General features: G+C 39.6%; 1 long non-coding RNA gene across 1 annotated transcript in view; it reads left to right on the top strand.

Moving 5' to 3' along the window:
* The first annotated feature begins 8,925 nt into the window (after window positions 1-8,925).
* The window catches only part of LOC146834638 (uncharacterized), a 135,868-nt gene continuing 119,292 nt past the window's right edge, over window positions 8,926-25,501 (top strand). The window contains exon 1 of the long non-coding RNA XR_014960646.1: window positions 8,926-9,004. This is a non-coding gene — a long non-coding RNA (uncharacterized LOC146834638). The remainder of the gene's footprint in view (window positions 9,005-25,501) is intronic.

Below are 25,501 nucleotides of genomic sequence, written 5' to 3'. Positions count from 1 at the left end.
GGCATGCACACCCCACAGCCCCAGGGACCGCCACCACCCTGGGGCTTTTTCATAAAAAAATGCGTGGGGGCTCTTGCCCCTTCACACTGCCCCAGGGACCACCACCTCCCCGGGGCAATCCTAATTATGCGGGGAGCCACATGGGCCGCCCAAGCCCTGGGGACCGCTACCTCTTGGGGGCATTCAATTATTTGGGGGGGCCCGCGAGGACCACCACCTTCCTGGGGCAATCCTAATTATGTGGGGGGCTGGGTGGGTCTCCCCAAGCCCCAGGGACCACCACCTCCCCGGGGCTACCTGATTTAAATGCGGTTGGGCTACACGGCCCGCAGCCCCAGGGACTGCTACCTCCCCGGGGCTATATTGAAAGTTAAAGTGTGGGGCAGCTCGAGCCCCCCACACTGCCAAGACCACCACCACCCGGGGCACTATTTACAAAGGGGGTCAGTTACAGACCCCCGGGCCCCGGGGACCACCACCTCCACAGGGCTTTAAAAATGCTTGGAGGGGGCCACGCGGCCCACCTCCTAGAGCCCTTGATGGCCCTGGGGACCACCACACCACACAGCTGGATTGCTGACAGTGGTCTGAGGCATGCCCCTTTTTACACCACTCTGCAAGCGCCCCTGTTGGTGCACTGCTGGTGGGGCGATGAGGTCCACTTATGTCCGGAGGACCTCAGGACACAAGTGGATTTCATCCCTTGAGCAGCAGTGCACCAAAAGCCGCGTTTGCAGAGTGGTGTAAAAAGGGGGCGTGGCCTTGGAGCACTCTCAGCAATCCAGCTGTGTGGAACTTTCTGGAGGTACCTGGTGGGCTAGTTGGCCCCCAGGTACCCTCAGGAATGAAGGGGAATTAATACCCCAACTCAGAACACGCCAGGAGCTGCATTTGCAGAGTGGTGGGGAAAGGGGGTGTTGCCTTTGTCCACCTCTCAGCAATCACACTGTGTGGGGATTACTAAAAAGGGGGCGTGGCCTTGGAGCAGTCTCAGCAATCCCGCCATGTGGAACTTACTGGAGGTACCCGGTGGGCTAGTTGGCCCCCAGGTACCCTCAGGAATGAAGGGGACTTAATACCCCAACTCAGAACACGCCAGGAGGCGCATTTGCAGAATGGTGGGGAAAGGGGGTGTTGCCTTTGTCCACCTCTCAGCAATCACACTGTGTGGGGCTTACTGCAGTTAAGACTAGGCTAGTTGGCCCCAAAAGGACCCCCAGAAGCGAAGGGGACTTCAATCCTCATTAAGGAGCGCTCCAGGGAGCGCCTTTGCAGAGTGGTGTGCAAAGAGGGCTTGGCCTGCTATTAGAAATTAGCAATCCTGCTGTGTGGGACTTACTGGAGGTAATAGGAGGGGTAGTTGGCCCCCAAGGTTGTCATTGGGGGCCAACTACCGCTCTTGTTACCTGCAGTAAGTTCCACACAGTGGGATTGCTAAGACGTCTAAGGAGGACATGCACCCCTTTCTCCACCCCTCTGCAAATGCGCCTCCTGGCAGACTACGGGATTGGGGATGAAGTCCAATTTACTCCTGAAGGACTTTGGGGGCCAAGAAGCCCTCTTGTTACCTTCTTGAAGTCCTATGCAGTGGAATTCCTGAGCGCTGGCCGGAGGCCCAGCACCCTTTCCCCACCACTCTGCAGACGTGACTACTGCATAAAGAAGCCTCTTTCTGCACCTCTGACTTAGAGGTAGTTTTAATCCCCCTGCCCTAATATGTACTAGGGCCTTACAGAAGAGGTCATGCCAATCACAGAGGTACCCCAATGCATAGTGTTCCCTAGTGTATGTATGTGTTTTCACTGTATTCTAAGTGTCTTTTAGCATAGCACTGGCTCTAGACCTGGTTAGTCAGAGTTAGTTACCACCAGTACCCGTCAGCAAAAAGTTGGGGGCACAGGATGACTTTGCAACAAGGCTTCTTTCTGCTCCTCTGTTGGTTCTGCACATCTTTTGCTTTTTTCTGCACCTTTCTTCATCTTTCTGGATTTCTGTTGCCTCTTTCTGCATTTCTCTTGCTTCTTTCTGTGCTTTTCTTCCTCTTTCTGCACATGTCCTACCTCTGTAGGCATAGTTGGAAATTAGCATTTAAAAATCCTATGAAATTCACTGGAAAAAACATAGGTTTCAGGGACGTTATAGTTAGAAATTAGCATTTAAAAAGCATTAGAAATTCACTGAAAAAACCACAGGTTTCAGGGACGTTATAGTTAGTTGGACATTTCACTCGTACAACACCAGAGGTAGTTATAGTTAGGACCTTGTGTCTATTCAAAAAGTTTTTTTTATTTTCACAATAACTTTGGCATCGTTTGATGAATCTTCACTAAAGTTTCAAAACTAGGGGCCCGCTCCAGTCAGCTCCTGTCTTGAAAGTTTCGGGGTGATTCGTCAAGCGTGAACGGAGAAAAAAGGGGGGCCCAAAACGCTTTTTCCCCATGTTAATTTCCATAGGAAACTTTAGACAAAGCTATAGCCTGAACTGCTGAATGGAATTACACAAAATTTGGCAAAAAGGTAGCCCTTGGTTCAGAAAGAGTCCTTTTTGTTAAATGGCATAAATCCGTTCAGTAGTTGCTGAGAAATTAAAGAAAGAAAAAATGTATATATCTGAGCACCAAGGAGGGTTGGCGAACCCTCCCGGACACGAGCGTCACTCTGATTGGCTACCAACACTCCAAACCAGGAAGAGTTGGCAGCCATCTTGTGACTCGGTTCTACTGTGAAAAAGAGGTTAAAATGAAGAAATGGGGGCTAGGTAGAAACACCCTGACCCCCTAAGCCTGCTCAGGGGCTCCCACAAGGACCCCCAGTGCCAAAAAAGCATATTTTTTTAAAAATTGCAGAATTCGCGTTGGGGTCATGAATCCCACTGAATAGTTTTCAAAAATGATGCGTGGGCTCATTTAAATGAGGCCCCCGGGTGGGCCAGGACCCGGGGCATTGACAAAAACTAATAACGGGGCCCTGCAACCCCAGGGACTGCCACCTCCCCAGGGCTAAGCTGAATATGTGTGTGGGGGCTGGGACTGCCACCTCCCTGGGTCTTTTTTTATAAAAGAATGCGTGGAGGGTCCCACTCTCATGCTGCCCCGGGGACCGCCACCTCCCTGGGGCTTTTTGCAATGTATGCGGGGGGGCACGCAGCTTTGTTTATTTGTAAAAAAAAAATAGAAGCGTGGGGGCAAGAGCCCCCACACACCCCAGGGACCACCACCTCCCGGGGTCAATCTTTATGTAAATGCAGGGGTCCGTTATGGACCCCCAGGGACCACCACCTCCCTGGGGCTTTAAACATTGGGAGTGGGGCCGTACGGCCCCCCTCCTGGAGCCCTTCATGGCCCCTGGGACCGCCACCCCCAGGGCCGGCTCCTGCAGTGTCCCACCCCTGGACACTGCTGTTTGCCCTGTCATAGCAAATGCTGCTTTGCATGTCAGCAGCTCCCCTTGCTCAAAAGCAATGCCGGCTCCCGCAGGAGGCAGGGAGCCGGCGGGACCATGGGGGCATTAGGGCTCCCCCACGGTCCCCAACGCAAAGGGCCGGCCCCAGGGGATGGAGTCCTCGGGGCCAGAAGTAACACAGGAGGGGTGCCACACGGCCCCCCTCCCGCAATAAAAGTAAATAAAAAATAAATGAAAAAAGAGGCACAACCCCGGGGGATGGGTTCCCTGGAGCCAATAGAGGCCTAAGGAGGGGGGGGCACACAGCCCCCCTCCTTAAAAACTATATTTAAAAAAACAAAAGAAATATGTAGCCATGTCCCGAAGGATGGGGCCCCCGGGGCTGAAATTGGCTTCGGAAGGGGGGGGGACCACGGCCCCCTCCCGTTTTTTGTTTTAAATTGTAAAAACAGGTCAGGTCCTGGGGGATGGGATCCCCAGGGCCCCAAATAATGTAAAAGAAGGGGAGCCACACAGCCCCCCCGTCTAAAAAAACTTTTTTTTTTTAAAGCCAACATCGCGCCGGAGGGCCAGCCCTCTCCCTGCAGCACTCAGCAAACGCGCCCCCTGGCACGTTGTAAGTTAGGGAATTAATTCCTCTTGAATACTGACGGTCCTTGGTGGTCAACTAGCCCACCAGGTACCTCCAGTATGCGCCGCCGACCTGCGTTGCAGAGAGATGTTCCGAGGACATGCCCCTTTTTACACCTCTCTGCAATGCAGCTCTGTGGCGCTTACTGGAGGTACCTGGTGGGCTAGTTGGCCCCCAGGGACTCTCAGGACTGAAGGGGAATTAATCCCTCAATTTATAACACGCCAGGGGGCTCGTTTGCACAGTGGTGCAGGGAGGGGGAGGGGCCTAACAAAATAAGTGTGCAAATGTGCCCCCTGGCACGTTGTAAATTGAGGGCTTAATATTACCGATTAGCCACATTTCATTGGTTGCCATATTTGCAGCAATAATGTATGCTAGATACTATGAAGTTATTTTTACCCACTTAGGTTATATGGGATTATCTAAATATACATGACTTTCGGCTTTCATATGTTAGCCATGTTCATTAGTCTTGATTTGATCGTTGACAAAAAGGCACTATTATTTTCGTTGATAGCATGCAGTTTGACCATGTTGAGTTATAGCTCACGATAGCTGCACTCTTAATCATTTTGAATTTGTTAGTAATAATACGAGTTCGCGGCTGCAATCTGAGCGATACCGCCGCTCTAAAAAATGTCTTTGTTCCTTTTTGAGGCATTATAATTTTATTTTAAGTTTTACTTTAAGTGTTATTATGCACTGATGTTGATTGTTTCATTCTACATTGATTTACTGTTTAGTACGCATTACCGGCAGTACCAACGTCTGCTATTTGGTATGTTCTTTAATGAACACAACCTGCTCTTCCTGTTTTTATTCATTAATCCAAATTGGTTTATTGATGAATTATATGATTTATTAGAATTATCATGTTAAAATACTTTATTGAGATGGTTGAAAAACATTGAGGATTTCTTCTATGTTTATATCACATGATCGTCATTGTTGCACTTTATTAGTATTCACAAACACACAGTCTAATTGCCCGTGAAGAAGAAGTGTGTTTAACTCCAAATCGCGTCGGACGTAGTGTCGACCAAATAAATCACACTTTGGATAGAGGCCACGGCTCCGGTGTTTTTGTATTCCTGGATTGTAGGAGACACGCATTGGTGATTTTGTTGGATATTGTGGGGGTGGCTACCCCTGCCTTGAGCCCACTGTGTAAGAGGCTCGGGATAAAGCCAACGTTGGAGTTTGGATTAATTTGAAAAGCCCCTGCCCAACCCAAGCGCTCAGGTGTAACGGACGCCTTGAGCTGTCCAGTTTGAGCAAGGAAAGAAGCAGTGTCATCCCGACGCCTTCAGTTTCCAGACCTCGCCGGAGTGGCAGTAAGGTCACAGCATATAGGCTGAGTTCTCTGTACCTGGCAATAATTATTTTGGGGAGCTTACGGTAACTAACGGGAGTACGAAATAACTATCTCCCGTTCATATTCACGTGCTTTATTAATAGCAAAGGTTTTGCTATTATACTTCTGCTCGGACGGAGTGAAGTATAGAACAATGTCAGACACTAGACACAGCAAACGGAGGGAGGCAGCATCGAAGCTGTTTATTAAAACGTTAGAACCTGGAAACTGCACGAGTGGACAATCCCGAGCTGCCAGCATGGATACAGATAAGAGAAAGTTGTGGGATACCTTATGGAAAGTTCTTAAAAAAGAACAGTCTATGTGGTGGGAAGCCACAGCTCTACAACAATATGTAGACTGTAATAGAGTACCACGAGGATTACACATCCTTATTACTCCCACATTACAAGAACCTGACCCAGATATGATTGAAGAGTGGATGGAGAATAATCACTCATGCTCTATGAACATGCTGAAAATATTAATTAAATTTGCTGAAAAAGAAAGTTTAAAACTTACTGAAGAGAGTGAACAAATTATTGTGCGACTTAAGGAATTATGATGCTGAAATGGAGAAAATGGAGAAATAATTGGAAATAATTGAGGATGACATAAAAATGAAAAAATTAAGTAAATTTGAACGTGATGAAATAGACTATAGAAAGGGTCAGATGCTTACTTTTGGCAAGAAATTTGATAAATTACGTAATGAAACCAGTGAACGAAGCAAACCAATCAAGTTACAACAACAACCAATTAGATCTGGGCAAGATGCAATTTCATCAGTCACAGCAGATATACTTGACAGTGATAAAGATGACAGTGCCATTGGAGGCATTGATGAATCAGGATTGGTAAAAGCCCGTTTTTTAAAAGAATACACGTTGATGGCCAAAGAGAGAATAAACGTACAGGCACACAACGACAGCCCAGTAAGAGGTCGTGGACGAGGTGGAAGAGGAGGAAACAGGCCAAAGTATACAACTTCAATCGACAGCCCAGTGGGGAACTCGTACGAGGGGAAGATTCGCAAAGAAACAATGAATACATTGACTGTGGTAAACCTTTCTGATTTTGAACTTACAAAAGATCAATTTGAAGTATTATCTTTGAGCTTGTGGTTTTGTCCTACATCTGAATTTAGTTACACAGAAGCACGTATTGATCTATTCCACTTTGTTAGAAAGCTTAAACTTAAAAAATGGTTTGCTAACAAAAGAGCTAAAGTTTCAAATGTTTGCATTGCTAGTCAACCCACTCTCGCAATAAGTGATATTGAAACTTTGCAAATTGTACATAAATTAGCAGATATCATTGGATATTCCACTGACCCATATTTGAACTTAGCTGATGTGGATATTGAACTTGATAAAATGGCAAGAACTAATTTTAAACCTAAATCGGTGTTTCTGCCACAGATTAACAGTGAGGCGATAAATTGCTTTGAGAAAGGTGTTACTAATGAACTCAGAAAATTGGACTTACATAAAACACATGATAGACATAATCTGAAAAAGACCCATAGAGATGCCCTGAAAGAGTTAGAATCTAACAAACATTTTGTTATTAAAAAATCAGATAAGGGTGGTAACGCAGTGATCTGGCCCTTAGAGATGTATCTCAAAGAAGGGATTGAACAGTTATCAGACACTAATAGGTATTGTATCTCCTCAAAAATTGAATATGAAAAAGCTATTAAAATAATTACTAGCAAAATTACTGGATGGAAAGATGATGGCTTGATAAGTGAAGATGAATTTTCATTTTTAGCATGCAAATACCCCAAAATTCCTGTGCTCTATCTTCTTCCAAAACTCAATAAGAATGCCACGAAACCACCAGAGAGACCTATTGTTTCTTCTTGTGAACACTTCGAAATATGTTGATTTCTTTTTACAACCCCTTGTTCAGTCTATTCCATCTTTTGTCAAAGATACTAGTGATTTCTTAAGACAGATTAAAAATGTTCAGTGGAATGACAATTATTTACTGATGAGTTTGGATATAAACAGTCTTTATACTTGTATCCCACAGGAATTAGGGATTCAGGCATGCAGGACAATTTTTAAAAGAAAGACCACTTTCACTACTCTTCCATACTGAGATGCTCTTAGACATGATACAATTATGTCTAAGTAACAATTTCTTTCTTTTCAACAATTGTATTTACAAACAAATCCAGGGAACGGCGATGGGAACCTGCTTCGTCCCCAGCTTTGCAGGCTTGTACCTCGGCTGGTAGGAGGAGCAGGTTGTCTATAAGACCAGACAATTTGAAGACCACGCCATTCTCTGGTTAAGATACATTGATGATATTTTCTGCATGTGGAATGGAACAGAAAATGAGGCACGTGAATTTGTTGATATGCTCAATGTTAATGATCTGAACCTTCAGTTCACCAGTCAGACTGATAAAACAACTATTGAATTTCTTGATCTTAAACTTGAAATCAACAATACTGAAATTTGTAGTAAACTATTTAGGAAAACCACGACTGGTAATAGTTTGCTGCATGCAAATAGTTTCCATCCGAAGAGTTTAATTCACAGTAATCCTTTTGGAGAACTGTTAAGGGCCTGAAGGAACTTCAGTACCGATGATGGATACCAGGCAGAAAAGGGACAAATGACTGAGAGATTTTTGGCACGAGGATATAGTAAGACACTCATCAAAGACACCATTCCAAAAGTAGACAAACTTAAACGTGATGAGTTAATTTTCCCTACTACTCTTGCTAATATAATTGAGAAAAAGGAACCCATAAGATTTATAACCAAATATAATACCCATGCTTGGGAGATAAGAAGAAGCCTCAAAAAATTCTGGTAGGTCTTAAGAAAAGATGATGACCTACGTGAGTATGTAGGCGAATATCCATCGTTGACATTTCATAAACCACGATCATTACGAGACTATCTCTGTAATAATATGATCCCAAGCCGTAAAAAGATTAGTGAGATAAGTGGATTCTTCACATGCAATCAATGTAAAGCATGTAAATTCAGTTGCAATCTAAAATCCATTAGAATTTGCGATAGTATGGCACCATTTATCATACAAAAACATGTAAATTGTAATACCGAATATGCTGTCTATACATTGAAATGCTCTTGTGGTAAATATTATATAGGCAGTACCATCCACAAAGGGAAAAAACGTGTCTTTGAGCATCTGAGAGCTATTAACAAAAACAACAAAACTTATCCTGTTGCTAGACATTTTCATGAATTCCATAAAAGTAACCCCAATCTTGTGAGATTTGCTGTCATTGATTGTATTCCTCCGAGAGTTAGAGGTGGGAATAGAATAGCTGAACTCAGGAGACTTGAATCTAGACTTATTATTAGATTCCATACAATGGCCCCTAATGGACTTAATCTTGATGAAGAATTGTCTGTACATCTGTGAATTGTTTTTATCTTCTACCATAATCAAGTTATCAGTATTGCTGTGTTTTTAGATTTTTGTGTTTTATTACATTTTGTTTATGCACTTTTTTTGGTTTTAAATACACCATCTATCTTTTTTATAGATTCATATACAGGAATGAGAAGCATAGATGTTTGTTATATGATTGAGAAGTATTTTAAGAAAACGATCAACTGTTTATGTAAATATTGTTGTCCAGGATTTCTTTTTGCTGTAATACGTATGCCCACTGGGGCGCAATATTTTATTAGGATGAGATGATTTACAAATTGATATGACCGATTAGCCACATTTCATTGGTCGCCATATTTGCAGCAATAATGTATGCTAGATACTATGAAGGTATTTTTACCCACTTGGGTTATATGGGATTATCTAAATATACATGACTTTCGGCTTTCATATGTTAGCCATGTTCATTAATCTTGATTTGATCGTTTACAAAAAGGCACTATTATATTCGTTGATAGCATGCAGTTTGACCATGTTGAGTTATAGCTCATGATAGCTGCACTCTTAATCATTTTGAATTTGTTAGTAATAATACGAGTTTGCGGCTGCAATCTGAGCGATACTGCCGCTCTCAAAAATGTCTTTGTTCCTTTTTGAGGCATTATAATTTAATTTTAAGTTTTACTTTGAGTGTTATTATGCACTGATGTTGCTTGTTTCATTCTACATTGATTTACTGTTTAGTTCGCATTACCGGCAGTATCAACGTCTGCTATTTGGTATGTTCTTTAATGAACACAAACTGCTCTTCCTGTTTTTATTCATTAATCCAAATTGGTTTATTGATGAATTATATGATTTATTAGAATTATCATGTTAAAATACTTTATTGAGATGGTTGAAAAACATCGAGGATTTCTTCTATGTTTATATCACATGATCGTCATTGTTGCACTTTATTAGTATTCACAAACACACAGTCTAATTGCCCGTGAAGAAGGAGTGTGTTTAACTCCGAAATGCGTCGGACGTAGAGTATATATATATATACTGCTCATGACTGCCTGTACCTTTAATGAAGTCTGTTTGGGGATAACAGCTCACCTGTGTTCGAGTGCGATTCTCTAGTTGGACCTCCCCTTGAGCAGTACATGTTAGCGGCCGTCCTGCCGCTGACTTCGCACCTCCTCAGAAGAAGGGGGCCACTATGTGGGGCCCAGGTGTTGGATAAAGGCAGCCTGTTCTCTGGGGCCCATGAGGGACTTTATCCGCCATTTCATTTCAGCGCGCATCCATCCAGGACTTAATTTGAAACTCCATCTCCCAGAAAGCAGCAGATTCGCCAATTCGTGGAATAAATTATAGCTCAATTAGGAGCTGAAGTTGAATATGCGCCTGATGACTGCAGTGCCCCGGGAAGAAGAGGCAAACTCGAAACGCGTTGGGACTGTGGCCATATGCTTTTAATTAACTGCAGAGTATGACTGCCTGTAGCTTTAATGAAGTATGTTTGGGGATAACAGCTCACCTGTGTTCAAGTGCGATTCTCTAGTTGGACCTCCCCATGAGCAGTATATATATATATATATATATATATATATATATATATTACCTACTGGCGGTCGCCAGTAGGTAGTTATAGTTAGGACCCTCTTACCATAGGAAATCCGCAACATTCTATTTTGAATAACTTTGGCGCCGGTCGACGAATCCTCGCCAAATTTTCAAAATAGGTGGGGCGCTGCGCTCCGCTCCTACCCTGAAAGTCTCGGGGGGATTCGTCAAGCGGCGGCTGAGATAAAAGGGGGTCCCAAAACGCGTTTTTCCCATGCATTTTTCCATAGGACCTTTAGACACAGCTACAGCCCGAACGGCTGAACAGAGTTAAATGAAATTTGGCAGAGAGGTAGTCCTCAGGTCAAGGAAGTGCCTTTTGTAGGTTTGGTGTAAATCTGTTCAGTAGATTCTGAGAAAATAGCCTTTAAATCAATATATATATCTGAGCCAGCTTACGGTGCGCTTACGGTGCGCTTACCGTACGTGTACGGTGACGTGCGCGAGCGCGATTCTGATTGGCTCATAGATCTTAGTAAACATTCGAATCGGTCGAAACCAGAAAGCGGCGGCCGCCATTTCGTGTGTTTCAGTCAGAAAAAAAAAGGGAGATAACTTGAAAAGGGGGCAAGGAAGAGAGTTACAGACCCCCTGACATTTGAAAGGGGGACAAAGAAGGACAGAAAAGTACAAAAAAAACATTTATTAATTTTTTTAAAAATCACGGGGTACGCGTACGGTAAGCTAACCGTACGCGTAAGGTAGAAAAAATAAATAAAAAATGAACTGAAATGCAGATTTAAGTGTTTAGATATTAGGGGGCTCTAAAAAGAGCCGTTGTGTTTATGAAGTGATTTTTTAGTGGTACCTACAAGTAAGTACCGATGCAGAGTCTAAGGTTCAAGAGGAAGACTCTGTTCCCTTCATCATTGAAGTTCACACCATCTCCTCTATAAATGTCTTACATGTCGTAACGCAAGTTGTTGTGGTAAATGGAACCCATACCATAGTCTCGGAGGAAAGCAGAAACAGATTTGTTGACGTGCTTTCTTGCTTTGTCAATCTGTGGACAGAAATGATTGGACCAGTTCCATTTTTGCCTTTGGCATATGTTAGAAAACACAAAGGCAGTTTTAGGGAAAAGTGAAAACAGTTGTGCAAAGGTCTCCTTCATAAGCATTTCCAGACCTACCCCAGTCAAAGTGCCTAGGTCATTGCCACCACAGTGCACTATTATGAGGTCAGGATGTTGGATTTGTATGAAGGATTTCACCAATGGCATCAATTGGTGCCACTTTAACCCTCTCTGACCAATCCATTTAATGTCTACATTTGGCAAAGCAAGGTCTCTCACCATACCTGTTTTCTCTGCATACTTTTCACTCCAGAAGACATAGCTGTGCCCTACAATCCACACTGTGAACATCTTCACAGGAGAACTGGATGCACTCAGGAGGTGTAATTCAGTAGAATGGTAAAAAGAAATGAAAGACAGTTTGGAAATGGAGGCATACATATATATATTTTTTTTTAAATGATTGGCTGTTTCATACCATTCTACAATAAAAACTAGGCTGTATCTGTAAATTTATAGAAGCATGTTTTGTATTGGTACAGAAAAATGTGTTACCAAAGAACAGTACTATGGATTTGCTGTTAGGTTTGAAAAGTCAAGCACTCCTGCTCTTTGGAAATGAAACATTGTTTGGTGAACTTCTGACCTAACTCTGCACAGCAGTGTTTCAAGAGCTGTTGCTATGGTAGCAGGCAGAAGTCAAGTTGGGGTAAGGGTACTAGGCAGAAGTCAAGTTGGGGGAAGGGTACTTTTGGAAAAGGGTTGGTTTTCAACCAATAGAAATGTGTGATTACATTTGAAAAAAAGGGGGAAGCACTGAGATTTGAAACTTACATGTATATGTGTGGAAAAAGAGAGGGAAAATTTGCCATTATCTGGTTCTGCTGAGAGGAGAGAGGTGTGCAGAACAGAGATCCTGGCTCTGATAATCTGCTGTTTGAGTGCCACATTTCTTTCACAACTAACTAATTTTAAAGGTGAGTTTAGAGTTTGAGAGGGGATGTATATGGTAAATTAAGAAATGAATAATAGAATTGGAATTCCTTGTGTTGAAGTTGTGTTTATCATTTTCTGTTTTGGGAGAAATTTAAATGTGAGGAACATGTAAAATAATATGGACTATGTTTTCACCATAAAATAAGGTGTACTGGTATAAATAAGGAATACTTTAAGGGTTTGAGGTTGCACTCAGTAATGCAAATACATTCAGCATCAGTAAGGCTGGTTGCCCTTGCTGGAGTGTAGTCAGTCACCCAGGCTACACATGTTGTTGGTCTCAGAAAGCTGTTTGGTATTGCTCTGGTGATTTTACATTTGCATTAGATGGAAAGGGGGAGGTATTTTTTTCTGCAGAAGCAGACTCTTAGCACACAGCCAGCTGCATATCATGTGGAATCATGCATAGTATTCACAACCGAGTGGGGTTTGAGGTTTCAGTCAGTAATGCAAATACATTCAGCATCACTAAGTCTGGTTGCCCTTGCTGGAGTGTAGTCAGTCACCCAGGTTACACATTTTGCTGGTCTGAAAATTTTGTTTGGACATGTGCTTTTTTAATAATCTGAAAAGTGGATTCATAATGTGTCAGACTGTAAAAGTACTTATCACTTGCCAAAAAAAAGAGTAGTAAGTGAGCTTTCAAATTGGCAAAGAAATTTCGTTTTGTGACTAATATGAAAACATGACTCTGTGTGCAAATAGGAATTACAGGCAGAGATTTATTGCGTATTGCTCTGGTGATTTTACATTTGCATTAGATGTAAAGGGGGAGCTATTTTTTTGTGCAGAAGCAGACTCTTAGCACACAGCCAGCTGCTTATCCTGTGGAATCATGCACAGTATTCACAACCGAGTGGGGTTTGAGGTTGCAGTCAGTAATGCAAATACATTCAGCATCACTAAGGCTGGTTGCCCTTGCTGGAGTGTACTCAGTCACCCAGGTTACACATGTTGCTGGTCTGAAAATGTTGTTTGGACATGTGCTTTTTTAAGAATCTGAAAAGTGGATTTAAAATGTGTCAGACTGTAAAAGTATTTATCACTTGCCAAAAAAAAGAGTAGTAAGTGTGGTTTCAAATTGGCAAAGAAATTACGTTTTCAGACTAATATGAAAACATGACCTTGTGTGCAAATAGGAATTACAGGCAGAGATTTATTGCGTATTGCTCTGGTGATTTTACATTTGCATTAGATGTAAAGGGGGAGCATTTTTTTTATGCAGAAGCAGACTCTTAGCACACACCCAGCTGCTTATCCTGTGGAATCATGCACAGTATTCACAACCGAGTGGGGTTTGAGGTTGCACTTAGTAATGCAAATACATTCAGCATCACTAAGGCTGGTTGCCCTTGCTGGAGTGTAGTCAGTCACCCAGGTTACACATGTTGCTGGTCTGAAAAAGCAGTTTGGACATGTGCTTTTTTAAGAATCTGAAAAGTGGTTTTAAAATGTGTCAGACTGTAAAAGTATTTATCACTTGCCAAAAAAAAGAGTAGTAAGTGTGGTTTCAAATTGGCAAAGAAATTACGTTTTCAGACTAATATGAAAACATGACTCTGTGTGCAAATAGGAATTACAGGCAGAGATTTATTACGTTATGCTCTGGTGATTTTACATTTGCATTAGATGTAAAGGGGGAGCATTTTTTTTATGCAGAAGCAGACTCTTAGCACACACCCAGCTGCTTATCCTGTGGAATCATGCACAGTATTCACAACCGAGTGGGGTTTGAGGTTGCACTTTGTAATGCAAATACATTCAGCATCACTAAGGCTGGTTGCCCTTGCTGGAGTGTAGTCAGTCATCCAGGTTACACATGTTGCTGGTCTGAAAAAGTAGTTTGGACATGTGCTTTTTTAAGAATCTGAAAAGTGGATTTAAAATGTGTCAGACTGTAAAAGTATTTATCACTTGCCAAAAAAAGAGTAGTAAGTGTGGTTTCAAATTGGCAAAGAAATTACGTTTTCAGACTAAGATGAAAACATGACTCTGTGAGCAAAGAGGAATTACAGGCAGAGATTTATTGCGTTATGCTCTGGTAATTTTACAGTTGCATTAGATGTAAAGGTGGGAGCTTTTTTTTTATGCAGAAGCAGACTCTTAGCACACACCCAGCTGCTTATCCTGTGGAATCATGCACAGTATTCACAACCGAGTGGGGTTTGAGGTTGCACTTAGTAATGCAAATACATTCAGCATCACTAATGCTGGTTGCCCTTGCTGGAGTGTAGTCAGTCACCCAGGTTACACATGTTGCTGGTCTCATAAAGCTGTTTGGTATTGCTCTGGTGATTTTACATTTGCATTAGATGGAAAGGGGGTGTTATTTTTTTATGCAGAAGCAGACTCTTAGCACACAACCAGCTGCTTATCCTATGGAATCATGCACAGTATTCAGAACCGAGTGGGGTTTGAGGTTGCAGTCAGTAATGCAAATACATTCAGCTTCACTAAGGCTGGTTGCCCTTGCTGGAGTGTACTCAGTCACCCAGGTTACACATGTTGCTGGTCTGAAAATGTTGTTTGGACATGTGCTTTTTTAAAAATCTAAAAAGTGGATTCATAATGTGTCAGACTGTAAAAGTACTTATCATTTGCCAAAAAAAAGAGTAGTAAGTGTGCTTTCAAATTGGCAAAGAAATTTTGTTTTCAGACTAATATGAAAACATGACTCTGTGTGCAAAGAGGAATTACAGGCAGAGATTTATTGCGTATTACTCTGGTAATTTTACAGTTGCATTAGATGTAAAGGGGGAGCTATTTTTTGGTGCAGAAGCAGACTCTTAGCACACAGCCAGCTGCTTATCCTGTGGAATCATGCACAGTATTCACAACCGAGTGGGGTTTGAGATTGCAGTCAGTAATGCAAATACATTCAGCATCACTAAGGCTGGTTGCCCTTGCTGGAGTGTAGTCAGTCACCCAGGTTACACATGTTGCTGGTCTGAAAAAGCAGTTTGGACATGTGCTTTTTTAAGAATCAGAAAAGTGGATTTAAAATGTGTCAGACTGTAAAAGTATTTATCACTTGCCAAAAAAAAGAGTAGTAAGTGTGGTTTCAAATTGGCAAAGAAATTACGTTTTCAGACTAATATGAAAACATGACTCTGTGTGCAAAGAGGAATTACAGGCAGAGATTTATTGCGTTATGCTCTGGTAATTTTACAGTTGCATTAGTAGGAAAGGGGGAGCTATTTTTTTATGCAGAAGCAGATTTTTAGCACACACCCAGCTGCTTATCCTGTGGAATTATGCACAGTATTCACAACTGAGTGGGGTTTGAGGTTGCACTTAATAATGCAAATAAAAACATGTAAAATAATATGGACTATGTTTTCACCATAAATTAAGGTGTAGTGGTATAAATGAGGAATACTTTTAGGGTTTGAGGTTGCAGTCAGTAATGCAAATACATTGAGCATCAGTAAGGCTGGTTGCCCTTGCTGGAGTGTAGTCAGTCACCCAGGTTACACATGTTGCTGGTCTCAGAAATCTGTTTGGTATTGCTCTGGTGATTTTACATTTGCATTAGATGGAAAGGGGGAGCTATTTTTTTATGCAGAAGCAGACTCTTAGCACACACCCAGCTGCTTATCCTGTGGAATCATGCACAGTATTCACAACCGAGTTGGGTTTGAGGTTGCAGTCAGTAATGCAAATACATTCAGCATCACTAAGGCTGGTTGCCCTTGCTGGAGTGTAGTCAGTCACCCAGGTTACACATGGTGCTGGTCTCAAAAAGCAGTTTGGACATGTGCTTTTATCAGAATCTGAAAAGTGGATTCAAAATGTGTCAGACTGTAAAAGTACTTATTACTTGCCAAAAAAAAGAGTAGTAAGTGTGCTTTCAAAATGGCAAAGAAATTTCGTTTTCTGCCTAATTTCAAACCATGACTCTGTGTGCACACAGGAATTGTTTTTAGATATTTAATTTGTGATGGTGTTATTGTGATTTTCACTTGTAGGAAAGGGGTACATAGTATTTTAAGATTTGAAAAGATCATAAAAAATGTAGTAATATATTTAAATAAAATAAAGGAATTTTTTGTTAGTTTTTTTCAGGTATTGCTGAAGAGCAGTGAACAAAATTTAAGATGCCTACAAAATCCAGACAAAGGAAAAACCACAAAAAAAATCTATATTTGAAGACAACTGGAGGACCTAAGTTAGCTGGAGATGCTCATGTTGGGAAAAAGAGAAAGTCTTCTGGTAAGCAGACAAAACATTTTTTAAAGAACATCTTCAAAAAAAGGACAAATGTACAAAATGTCTGTACTGGAAAGAATCTTTTCAATAGAAAAGAACAGGAAAAAATTGAGAATTTAGTTAATGCAAATATACCTTCTGCAATAACAAAGATTAACTTAAACAGAAAAACAGCGTTTAAAGAGATACGTAGAAAAATGTTTCAGAGAAGAGTTATGTCCAATTTGATAAAGAATGTAAAGAAATATAAGAAAAAGGCAAAATATTACAAGAGAAAAAAAGAAATTGAAGCCATTGCAGCAAAGGCATTAGAATTAAAAAGAAAACTATTCATTTTAATTTTGAATAGGATGCGTACATTAGATAAAATGGTCAATGTACTGAAATCACAAAGCAAAAGGAAAAGAGTAGTGAAAAGAACAAACTTTTGTAAAGTGTTTTTAGGAGAATGGATGCATAGTTCAAGTAGTGAACCTTTTTTTAATGAAGAGAGTTATTTTCAAAGTAATAGTTTGCTGCATGCAGTTGACACCAGAGGTCGTGCTTACGAAGTGAAAAATGGTTGTATAATGGAGAAGGAGAAAATGGTTCCAAGAGATGAGGTACAAGTGATGGCGGATGAGGCTATGGGGAGACGTCCTAAAGCCCCAGTGTACACTTGGAATTGTAGTAGTATTTGCACTGTGCGTCAGGAATCTATTGATAAATTTTGTGAGTTTCTAAGAGAATATAGTAAAAAAAGTGTAAAACAGAAGATTAAGGTGCTTCAAAGTCTAGATCCATGCAGAGTGAGAGAGAATACTGGTTTGCAGGGTCATTCTCTGGCTTGTCTATCTAGAAAAGTGTGTAATAGTGTTTTCCATCATTTTAGGATGCTGGCTGTTCATCATACTGAAATGAGAAAGTTTGTGAGACGGTTGTATTTTGCTAAAAGTCCAGCAATAAAGTTAGATGAATTGAATAGGGCTCTGTTCCGTGGATCGGTATCAGATGTAGAGAAGTTTGTTGATGAAATTCAGTTTTGTTACTTTGGTCCTGAACAAGACAGTGCAGAAAAGGACACAGTAAATGAGGAAGAAGTGGAAGAGAATGTAGAACCCTCTGTAAGTAAAACATTTAATGATCACATAACAAAATTTGCAATAATCTCTCATGAAAGACCAAATATAACTTGTATTTGTTGCCGCAGAACTCATTATAGAAAACAAACTAGGAATGTTGATCTCTACAGAAAGAGTGAAAATGAAGATAATTATAAGTGGAAGGATTTTGCCACATATATATTTCTTGAAAATTGTTTTGAATTGGGTGAAGATCAGCGTATTTGTAAATACTGTTACAACAAGTTAGAGGAAAATAGAATGCCGACCAGAGCTGTACATAATAATTTAGAATTGGATGCTATCCCTGCCGAACTTTCTGAATTAAATACATATGAGTCTATACTTATTCAATGTGTTCATCCCTTCCAGACCATAGTACGTATGGAGCCCAAAACTGGTAAATTACCTCCTTCAGATTTACTGAGAGGTTTAAAAGGTAGAGTGGTGTATTTGCCCTTGGATTTGAAAAAAAATATGGAAACTATTGATGCAGATACTTTGGAAACTGAACCATTAGTTATTCTGGTTAATGGTGTACCTACAAAGAATAAGAAGATTTGGCAGGAGCTGGTAGATGTACGGAAAGTACAAAGAGCAAATTTGTATTTGAAAAGGAATAACAAATGGTATGAATCAATTTATATAGAAGAAGAAGAAGATTTACAAGAAGACACAGAAACACCAACTGGACAAATTGAAAAAGTGGACAAGTCAAAGGAAGAAGAAATTTATGAACATTTTAGCATACATCCTCTACATTCAAAAGAAGTTATGGGAGACAATATTGATCTGTTTCAGATGAAGAAAGCAAAAGGAACTCCCGTGAGTGTATGGGAGGAGAGCTTGGAAGCTCGATGTTTTCCCCAGCTGTTTCCTACAGGAAAAGGAGGACGATACGATGAACGTCCAGAACAGATTCCAGCTTCTGAGTATCGGACTACAAGACTATATGCAGAAGATCCCAGATTTCGACAAAGTATTCCTTATTTGTTCCATCTTTTATTTGAACGCGACTTGTCTGCACTATCTTATGCAGTAAATCATATTTTAAAAAGTGGAGTACATTTACAAAATGTGTCTGCTAAGGATTTTATGGAGAAAGTGCAGCACCGAGATGATCATTTGGAAACACAACTGATCAATCTGATGGCTTGTCAGCGTGGGACAAATGAATATTGGTACCGACGCCATGGTGAATTAAAATGCATGTTACGGAATTTAGGAACACCAACATGGTTCCTTACCCTAAGCTGTGCTGAGTACGCTTGGGATGATTTACTGGATTTTCTACGAGAGGCAAATTCAAACATTAAAAACATTGAATACAAGACAGCAGGAGAACTGTGCTCATTGGATCCGGTTAATGTTTGCAGATATTTCAATCATAGATTTGAGGCTATCATGTCCTTCATCTGCAATAAAAAAAATCCCCCCCTTGGAGAAGTAGTGGATTTCTTTTGGAGAAAAGAGTACCAGGCAAGAGGTGCTCCTCATATTCATATGCTGTTGTGGATCAAGGATGACCCAAAGTTTGGAACAGATACTGATGAAGCAGTGTTATCTTACATTGAAGAATATGCAACATGTGCTATACCAAAAAGCACAGAAGAGAAAAAGTTAAAGGAGCAAGTTATACGTTTCCAAAGTCATCGGTGTGGAAAATACTGTCGACGGAAATACAAGAGCAAAGATAAATACTACACTAAATGTCGATTTGGATTTCCTAGACCTGTTCTTTCAACTGGAAGAGTAAACAGTTTTATGTCATCTGTGAGACATACTATCACAAGAAAATCACCTAAGAATACCTACAACCTAAAAAGAAAAGAAGAATCAAAAAATATAAATGACTACAACCCAGTCATTTTATCCATGTGGAATGCTAACATGGATATACAGTATGTAGCTGACAATTCCATTGCTGTTGCTCGATATGTAACGTCTTACATTACTAAATCTTAAAAAACTGAATTGAAAGAAATGTGGGAAGAGATTTCTCACGAGAAGACTGTCAGTAAGAAGCTGTACAGTTTCAGTTTAAAGATGTTATCGCATCGAGAAATTGGATCCTACGAATGTTCAGATAGGTTATCTTCTGCAAGTCTCTACTCGAAATCAAGAAGAATAATTTGGGCAAGTTTAGGCCTTGCAGCAATGAGAAATCGGGTACTGAAATCTGTTGGAGAAATTGAATATTTGGCCGAGAATGACCCAGAAAGTACAGATATTTTGAAATCAAACATGTTGGACACATATTATCCAAAAAGAAGTCATCATCTGGAGAACATGTGTCTCTATGAAGTGCTGCAGAACTACATTTATTCACGGAAAGCCGCAGAAGACATCAACAATGGAAAATATAAAGTCATTGGTGAGGAAGGATGTTTGGTGAAGCAAACAAGAGGAAGTTTGATAAATCACAGGAAGCTGAGTTGCGACACTACTGACAAAAAGGAATTTTACTACTTGGCTCTTTTACAGCTGTTTAAACCATGGCATACAGAGGATGAACTACTGGGAGAATTTCAAAGCTATGAAGATTCTTTTAATGCTTGCAAAGACAGCATACAATGCAGTACATTCTCAACTTATCTGCAAATGTTAAATGAAGAAATTGAACAGGAAACTACAATTGCAGCTGAAGTAGCTAGAGACAGTTCTCAAGACAGCCAAAGTTCAGGAACACTCAGTCAAGATCCCCTAGGACAACCAATCGTTGAAAATGAAGCATCAATAGCCATGAATGAAGTGGAAACGGCTATGAATCAAGCTCAAGAAGAATTTATAGACTTACAAAATTTGGAAAGACAACTGAATGAAGAGCAGCAACAAATTTATGAAGAGATCAGAAGCAAAATTGATCACGGATTTCTACATGAAAAAAAAGAGTGCTCATGCACATCATTTCATCCAATCAGGATGTATGTAAGCGGACAAGCTGGAACTGGAAAAAGTTTCTTAATAAAAGTCATCAGAAGCTACCTACATCAAAAAACGGATTCTACTTTGTCTTGTGTGGTTACTGCTCCAACTGGGTTAGCAGCATATAATATAAAAGGAATCACCTTACATCGTTTGCTAATGTTACCAGTGGAGCATGAGAACAAAATACAATACAACAAGCTAACTGGAGAAGCATGCTTGGAAGTTTCAAGAGTATTGAAGAAGATGCAAGTTCTCATTATTGATGAGGTGAGCATGGTATCAAACTTAATGCTTGCCTTTGTGCATTTAAGAATGCAGCAAATTCTAAGGACAGACTATGACGTGTTATTTGGTGGAAAACATGTCATAGTTTTTGGGGATCTTCTACAACTTACTCCAGTTAAAGGACAACCAGTGTTTAATACTATGACACATGAAGACACAAAGAAGTCATTGGGAAGCATCGGTAATGCAAATATTTGGTCCTTCTTTGAGTACAAGGAACTTACTACTAATATGAGGCAAGCAAACGATGAAGAATATGGAAGTATTCTGAAAGATATCAGAATTGGACTACTCACAGAAGTTGGCAAAAAAGCATTACAGAGTCGGCTGCTACATAATTTATTTCCAAAGGAAGAAATAGTTGCAGAGAAGATATACAAGAACATTGCAGAAAAGAAAAGTGTCATCTGCTTAATGCCAACTCTACGTGAATGCTCAATATTCAATGAGGAGCTTTTAAAATTGGAAAAGGAAGATATCAGGAAATTGGAAGCAGTGGACAAAATTGAGGATGGAAGAATTACTATCACATTAACAGGCACACTGAAAAATAAATTGGATTCACTAGAGAAGAACATTTCCAAAACAGCTGGATTAGAAAAAAATCTATATGTTTGCATGAACTGTAGAGTATTTTTAAGGAGAAATTTGGATGTTGAAAAAGGTTTAGTTAATGGAGCTATGGGAAGAGTTGTGGGTTTTATTAATTATCAGAAAAAAGATGGAATTGAATGTTTAAAAATAAAATTTGATCAGATAGAAGAAGTTAAAGACATTTGTCGTTGTTCAGTTCGTTTCATGCTTGTGAAAGACTTATATGTACGTAGGAAGCAGTTTCCGTTTTCTCTAGCATATGCTGTAACTATTCAAAAGTCTCAAGGATTGACTGTAGATTGTGCTTTTGTGAACATTGGTTCAACTGTGTTCAAAGAAGGTATGGCTTATGTAGCTTTGTCACGAGTGAAAACATTATCTGGTTTATTCATGATAGACTTTGATGACTCAAAAGTTAGTGCTGATACAAATTGTGTAAAGGAGTATAATAGATTAAGAAGAACCTATGCTCCTCATTTAGGTCAGTATCCTGTGTTTGAGAAACGTGTAGTTTCTCATAAAAGGAGAAATGAGAATATCTGTAATGAGGATGTAGAGAGGAGGAAAAAAAAGAGGAGTGATGTAATTGCAAGCAAAAGGAAAAAGGAAAATGAAGAAGAGGTTGTAGGATGTCATTTTGAAAATAGCTCTGGTGTCAACTGCTACGCTAATGTAGTGCTGAATGTTGCATTTTATCTGGAAAGTGTGCAAGAGCAGATAATAGTAAATCAGAGAAAAAGATTCTGTTCTGAGTTTAGTCTCCTTTTTCAAAAGCTGAGTAATGATAAAACTCAAATAGAAAGTGCTACTGAAATTAGAAAACTTTTAGATGTATGTTCAGGACGAACACAGTTTTCTCAAAATGTACAGCAAGACGCACAGGAATTCTTGATGTTTTTTCTTCAGGTACTGGAAGAAGAAGGGGTTCCCATTGAAAATATGTTTGGTGTCTCTTATAAATGGGAACATAGTTGTGAAAACTGTTACAATACATGTAAAACAGTCACTTTTGCTAAATTAGTTAAAGATGCTAATCATAGCATGGAATGCAGTGAGTGTCAATCTGAAATGTTTTCAACGTTAATTTTAAAGGAATACAGACAATATGAAATTTTAATGATGCAACGATGTAAAGCTGATTGTTCAAAATTGGATACTTTAATAAAGAAGTTTACAGGACAGCAATTATCAATTTCAGGAAAAACTTTTGTAACAGTTTCAATAATTTTCCATGAAGGACCTACTGTTACTTCTGGACATTACACAGTTTATTTTAAATGTGAAAAAGGCTGGACACTGTGTAATGATTCCCAATTGATTTTCAAGCAACGTTTGCCTTTTTATTTAGCAAATTCCTATCTGATCTTCCTGAAACCTAAATTTTAGAGAGACTTGGCAAGATCTGTACAAAACAATTTTACCATTTTATTGGATTACCATTGGAATTTTCAAAAAAAATGATTTTTCAAATTACCATTTGGCCTAATGGAAAGGTAACCAATTGTAATGTGGACTTTTTAAATTTTTAATGAAACTTTGGAAAACCAAAAATTTAGACAAAATCGGTAACATCTGCACAATTTAAATTTTGGAATGTTATTGGATTGCCATTGGAAATTTATTCAAAAAAGATTTTTAAAATTACTATTTGGCCATGAGGAAAGGTAAACAATTGTATTGTGGACTTATTTAATTATTAATTAATCTTTCGGAAACCAAAATGTTACAGAGAATCGGTGAGATCTGTACAATTTAAACTTTAGAATTTTATTGGATTACCATTGGAAATTTAATCAAAAAAGAATTTTAAAATTACTATTTGGCCTAAAGGAAATGGAACCAGATGTATTGTGGAGTTATTTGAGATATATTTTTGTGATTATACTTCTGAAACAAAAATGTCAGATGGTATTTTAAAGAAATAAGTATTGATATTAGATGATATTTTTTTAGAATATTATGCATTTCTATAATATTATGTTTAAGTAAAAAGAGATTCTGGGCTTTTTTAAAACAATCTTTGAGATTGTTATTTTTTTTTTGCCCGCTGTTAAATGATAAATGCAATTGCTTTCACAATTTATAGTAAAATGCAATATATTCTGAAAACAGCAAAAAAAAGGCAAAACATTTTTTGGGAAAATATGTAAATATGTGTACTGTATTATAAAATGTTTTATTAAATATTAATACTTTTTTCTTTTTTTTCAGATTGACATAGAAAATTTTTGAAAACTTGAACCATTTTTAAAGCAATCAAAATTAAATTTTAATTAATAAATAATTTTTTGAGTGGGTATGGTAAGTCAAAAATTTCATGGTCCCTTTTTTCCACTTCTCCACAATCACATTTTCAGTTTTTCATTGTAGTCTCTCAAGGACCTTGTAATGTGATAATTGATTTTTAGTGTTTTTAAAAAAAAAAAATTACGCGTACCGTACGCGTACGGTAAAAAAATAAATAAAAAAAGTTTAAAAAAATATATAAAAAAAAGTTGAAAGGTAAGGTTGGCTCTTAAAAGAGCCGTTGTGTTCATGCAGGGACAGAGGAAAGAAAGAATGGGAATATTAGTCGGTACGACAAATGTGCTGATCTATTAAATTGTTCACTAGGGCAACACTGGTCTCCCTATGACAAATTAGATCATGACAAGTGGCGCACCGAATTAAAACCCTCGCAAACCGATGGTTGGTTTCCAGAGGACCAGAAAAAGGAGATGCTCCCCCCACAGATGAAGGGCTCAGCTGACCTGCCGAAGATGGACTCGGCCCTGCAGATGATGGACCAGGCTGAGCTGCTGTGGATGTGCTTGGTTGACTTACTGAAGGGTTACCTTCAGTATGTCGAGCATATGTCCTACCGTGTACATCATGAAGGTGTCTCAACATGGTGTGATTCCCGAAGGAATACTTCTTGTTGGGATTCCCTCTTGAAAGTACACGGTCACAAAGCTTACAAGTCACTAAGGGTGCATTTACCTTTTTCTTGCCCTCTGGAAAAGAAAAATACTCCCATATGAAAGAGCTCTTTTGTTTCCTCCTTCTCTGCCTCAAGGTAGTGCTGCTAGCCTCACTCTCAGAAGAGGTCTGCTGTTCTGCCATCGTATCACAAAGACAACTCAGCTCCTTCTCCTAAGGGATCACAAGCAGAAATGAGGGGAATGGGTGTGGTGTAGGAGAGTTCTAGAACTGAAATTACTTTAAACCAATCAAAAGTTTTGTTTCTTGATCACATGACCTACCGTGCGCGTACGTTACGCTTACGGTGCGCTTACGGAGCGCTTACGGCAAAAGTACGCATGCGCGTAAAAAAGACACGCGCATGCGCAGATGCGCAAAACAGGCACGCCCCTTCACTTCCGCGTAACATGCGCGTGCAGCGTATGCGTTACGCGCTGCGCACGCGTGACGTACGTCTACGCAAATTGCGTAAATGAACGCAAACAGCGTAGAAATCTAACGTTATAAACGCAAGACGTGCGCTTACCGTATGCGCACGTTAAAAAAATACTAAAAAAAAAAAAAAAAAAGGGGAAAAAAAACCCAATATGTTATATTAATAAATCTTACCTGTTTAGTTTAAAAAAATGGTAAAAATAAAAAATATAGTGTAGAATTTTTAAAATTTAACCATAGTCTTTAAAAAAGGATAGAAAATTAAAATAAAAATATGTAAAAAAAATTGGAAAAAAAAAAAAAAAGAAAAGGTAAATATAAGAATTAGCATTTAAAAAACCTTGCAAATTCACTGAAAAAACCATGGGTTTCACACACGTTATAGTTAGGAATTAGCATTTAAAAAACCTTAGAAATTCAATGAAAAAACCAAAGGTTTCACACATGTTATAGTTAGCTGGACATTTCACTCGTAAAAAACCAATGAAATTCCCCCGTTATAGTTAGTTCAGCTAACTATAACTCGCGCGCCCGCAATGCACTACTGATGACGTCACATATTACATCACTCATGACATGGTCACTGACA

Source organism: Triturus cristatus, chromosome 4_2, assembly GCF_964204655.1.
Source record: "Triturus cristatus chromosome 4_2, aTriCri1.1, whole genome shotgun sequence".
In the NCBI taxonomy this organism is placed as follows: domain Eukaryota; kingdom Metazoa; phylum Chordata; class Amphibia; order Caudata; family Salamandridae; genus Triturus; species Triturus cristatus.
Note: the sequence above shows the minus strand (reverse complement) of the source record. Positions and strands in the feature narration are given on the sequence as shown.